Here is a 5,259-nt window from a genome sequence, read left to right on the forward strand (position 1 = left end):
GACAAGTACGTAAGTCACGCGCGTACGTCAATGCGCCCTGTACGTGACGCCGTTACGTAACAAACAGCTTTCAACGAGAACGCGCACGTTCTTCCAACCTATCTATATATAGTTATGATGTATGGTAGATACAGGTACCGAGGGTTATTATAATAATTCATGTTCAAGTAACGGTCAGACACAAACGTTTATAAGCTTTATTCTATGCAACATTTTTAGGGCTAAGGTTATATCAACTTTAGGATTCATTCATCTCCTATACTTCTTGTCCTGTACAAGATTGCTAAGGGCCTGAGCCTTTCTCAGGAGACTTAGGGCACAAGACAGTGTACAGGGTGCCAATCCATCGCTGGCTGTGCAAACATGCGCACACACACACACAAACACACACGACGTGCAATTTGGGAGGCCAGTTACCCTATTCTGCATGTCTTTGGACTGTGGGAGGAAACACAGTGAGAACATGCAAACTTCACACATACAGACCCGGGGCGGAATTAAACCCTCAACACTGTAGGTGTGATGTCACCTACTTTAGTATGGTAAAGAAAATATTAAAGGGTATTAATTAATTCACTCCTTCATTCTCACTCACTCTCTCGCTCATGGTCTTCTGTATAATGCTTTATCTCTTATACATGGTCATTCAGGGTACATCATGGACAGCATGCCAATCTATGGCAGGGCACATATACACACACTCATTCACACACTAGGTGCATTTTGGAAAAACAATTACCCTAGCAGGAATCTAGAGTACCTGGAAAAAACCCACCAAGCATAGGGAGAACATGCAAACTCCATGCACAAAGACATGGGGTCTGAAATCAAACACTCAACACTGGAGGTGCAAGGTTACAGTGCTAACCACTATACCACCATATCTATTTTAATATTTAAAAAAATACTAAAGGATATTAATTAATTCACTCTTTCACTAATTAATCCATCTTTACCTAACCAGACCTAGGGCCAGATCATTAGGGCACCATTTGGAGAAATCTTTTTATTATTATTATTATTACTCTTTGTTTTTTTATTTACAGGGTGACTTCAAATCAACATGGCCTCTCATAACGTGAAAAATATAATTCTTTAAATTTAAATATATTTTCAGAAAACCCTCAAACCTAGAGGAAATTCATACAAACACAAAGAGAGCATGAAACACACAAGTTGTAACACAAGATCAGGCTCGAACTGTGGACCATGGAGTGGTAGCAATGCTGGCACTACAATGGGCAATCATACTGCTCATAATGGTATTAATATCATAAAAATGTGGCTTAAAGATATACCAACTTACCCTCGTCATTATTTTACTTATGCTTGATTTCTCAATCAAACATAAGTAAATCCACATGGTGGCGCTGTTTGCTTAATTTTTGCTAGTTGAACATTTTGATCAAGGTTCGAAACCCTCTTCCCTCCGACCCTTAACAGACAAACACTTAGGGCAGTGTTGTTAGAATAGTTGTTTTATTCCTCCAGTATTGCATGGTTGTAATTATTAGTTTTTAAAAGAAGAGTCTACTGTATAACTGCATGCTTTGTTTGCATTTATTATCCCTTCCTGCGCAAAACTTAAGGATGTAAGTCAGGTTGATTATGTGATATGTCTCCTTCCTGCAAAAGTCTAGGTGAATGCAGTGGCTGCACATTAAGTCGACAAAATACATCCCAGGATCATAATTATTATCTTCTAAAAAGACAAAAGTTCTGTTAAATGGACGTTTTAACTTTCCTCTGCCATCTTACACGCCACAAACACAACCATCTTTTCTACTGCTTCGCTTTAAGTGCATGCATCCACACACGCACATTTATGCATTCAAGTTTGTTACGGATTTTTGTGGGTTGCAGGCAAAGAAACAAACGGATATGTGCGGTTAGACTGTTTACATGATGTAAAGGCTTTGGGTGGGTTAAAGAAGCTGTGTGTCCAGCCTGCAACTTCTCTCCACAATGAGAATCAGACCACCGGAGTATTTATAACCATCCATCAACAACACAACAACAGTGGGGCAACTTTCAGTGGTTATGGGGTAAACAATGGCATGGACATAATCAACAGCAGTTACACTTGAATATCTCGTAATCCTTCTAAACAAGAAAATCTGTATGGATTGATTCATGGCACATGTCTAAAGCTTCAGCTTAAATGTAAAACCTGAGACAAATCCTTTGTGTTGTGATTCCATGAGTTCCTGAATGATAATGTAAATTATCATATATACTATAATATATATGTTTAATTTTACGGAGCGTGTGTGCGTGTATATATATATCATATTAATCATATATTATATCATATATTATATGTATCATATTATATTCAATATATTTGTTGGATTATGTGTGCATGTGTGTCTGCACATGTGTGGGTGCATGGATATGTGTGTGACGAGACATCGGATCTCTTGCTCGCTGCACGCCACACTTACTTGGAGGTGGTCTGTCCACACTCAGAGGCCAGGAGCAGATTTAATATTTCATAGGAACGCAGTACGCTCTGGATGCCATCATTGACTCCACATGGCGGGCCGGAAAGCACCTCTGTGAACACTTGGCTGAATTATGCTGCCTGCCAGACCCCCGCCCCCTCCCTCCCCTTCCCCCTCCAACAAGTTCTTCACTCACTGGGCCTCACAATTACAAGCTAGCCACGCAAGTACAGATGTTGGCAGATGTCTTTAAGTCTTTGAATTCCGGATATTTCTTTAACTTTTACTTTTTGGTAATAGAAAAGTCTAAAATCAGAAGGCAAACATTTGTGCAAAGCACATAATAATAGTAAATGACTTACTTTGAAAATGGAACTAATGACTTATGAGACAATTTGGATAAAAAAAAAACATGTATTTTAGCCTACTTATTAAAAGTCTCTTTTTTTTTTTTGTAGGACTGACATCTTTGCTCATAAATATAAAATGCCCATAAAATGTTCAATGACATCTCGTTGCTTTCATCAACCAGTATAAACATGCCACATTTCAGAGCTGCAGATTCACTAAGTTGGAGAATCAAAAAAGGAAGACAAGACCATCTGTGTAATTCAAGTCATGCTCTTGTGACACCTTTATAGTAAGCTTGTGTTTTCAAACATGAAGTGTGACTCAGACATAAAAAAGAAGAGTGGAAAAAGAAGAGCAGGATTAAGGAAGTGAGGGGTCAGGTACTCTTTGAGGAGTTCCAGCCTGTGTACAGCTCTAAGCATTCCACTATCAATGCACTCTCCAGTTCTGAAGAACATTATAAACAGGAAGCGTAGGCCAGAAACATTTAGAACATGCTTGAGAAACTGGATTTAGCAAAGCTTAGACTAAGCACACACTATCAGACTAAATTTTTACATTTAAGACACATTTCAAATGTTTAGAAATTGTCCACAATATCAAACAGATGATTGGTACAAATTCATGTGTAGTCATTCATGTTTAATAGCAGGCCTCTGACTTGGCAGTTGTCACACTCGCTCAAACACTCAGAGGATTCTGATGTAGATTTACTGACTTACTTCAGGTCATTGTTCTGTTGTATGACTGAATTTCGGCCAAGCTTCAGTCGTAAATATGGCCCCTATATTTGCACCTACAGTAGAATACCGTGAATTGACCCAGACTGGTGGCTGCAAAACAAGCCCAAATTATCACCCCTCCACTGCCATGCTTAGCAGTGGGCATGATGTGTTTCTGCTAAAATGCTTTGTCGTCTTTGCCCAACATGGGTCAGGGCACAAAGGGCAAACAACTCTATTATAGTTTCATCTTTGCATAGCATATTTTTCCAAAAAACAGATACAGTTTTTTTAAATCTAGTCATTTTCCATGGTCTTTTTAGACAGAAGAGGTTTTCTCCTGGTATTCCTTCCAAACAAACATGTAATCAGGGAAGAAAACATCCTTTAATGAGATTACCTCATACCGTTTCTCCTCCCACTACTTCAACTCATTACCTCACAGCACCTTGGTCCTGGAGGACTGTTGTTTCGTTTCACTGTACTAAACTGTATATGGTTGAAATGACAAAGGCTCACTAGACATGACTTGACCATCCAGTGCATTCAGGTAGTCGGCTGACTTCATTTTATTGCTTCATAATTTTGCTGAGCCTAGACTTGAACAACTGAAACAATCTCAAACTATAATACTGCCTTAAAAGGCTAGTACATTGGCCACTATGCATTCTTAATCCAATTCCAGTAGTTTCAGCAATCTCCTTAGTTGTTTTCTTCGCTTGACAATAATTGAAAGAAATCCTGCCAGGTAAAACATATTAATTATTGCGGTAATTATCCAATCACAGATCCATAAGAATTTGCTTATTTAAGTCCAAACAACGACTTGTCTCTGGGCCAATCAGTGTATTTTGGGTACCAGAAAACCTGGGACAAATTCTTTGTGTTGTGATACCAGTTTGACAGTGTTCCTCCAGTGGCTTTCTAAAGTGGATTTATGGCCAAACCCATTTACACTGTATTGTATTTCATTTATAGTATTGTATTGTATACAGATTGTATTAAATTTTATCTTTTCCTGTGGTAAAGCACTCGCCCTATTATCGGGAGATCACAAGTTCAATTCCCGAGTGATGCTGTAACCTCTCGCAGCCGGAGGTCTAGAGAGAGCTGATTGGCCGAGCTCTCTCAGAGGGGAGGGATAAGAGGTAATTGGTGCTCTATATCCAATCAGGGGCGTATGTGAGCTTATGCAAGCGGAAGAAGCGGATAGTGGTGTCCTCTAAGTGTGTTACACCGCCCCTAACGGTGCGTGAGCAAGCAGTTCAAAAAAAGATGCGGTCGGCTAACGTCACATGGTTCGGAGGAAACACTGACTTACATCCTTAAGTTTTCGGCCCTTCCGACTGAGTGGTAGTTGTAGCTTAATGTGGGAGCCCCCTAGTGATGGAGAGGAATTGGACTAAATTAAGAAGAAATTGCGGGGGGAAAAGGAAAAATAAATAGATAAAATTTTACTTTATCTCTACAACAGGAGATTTTGTATTGGTAAAAATTCCAATTGAAATTGCTCATCAATTAAATAAATCTATGCAGCAATTAGTCTCCAAACTTTACTTTTTGGAGTAAATTCTTTTCCAAACAATGTGACAGAAAAAAGTCCTGCATTCCACTATTTTTCCTTATTTTCCAGTTTTGAAGGATGATTGAGATCATCATTTATATCATGCAGTGTATTAATTCCTCACCACAATCTCGTAATCTACCGTAAGCTACAGAACACAGCAAACGACTTGTCGTGA

The sequence above is a fragment of the Clarias gariepinus genome, chromosome 13, assembly GCF_024256425.1.
Source record: "Clarias gariepinus isolate MV-2021 ecotype Netherlands chromosome 13, CGAR_prim_01v2, whole genome shotgun sequence".
In the NCBI taxonomy this organism is placed as follows: Eukaryota; Metazoa; Chordata; class Actinopteri; order Siluriformes; family Clariidae; genus Clarias; species Clarias gariepinus.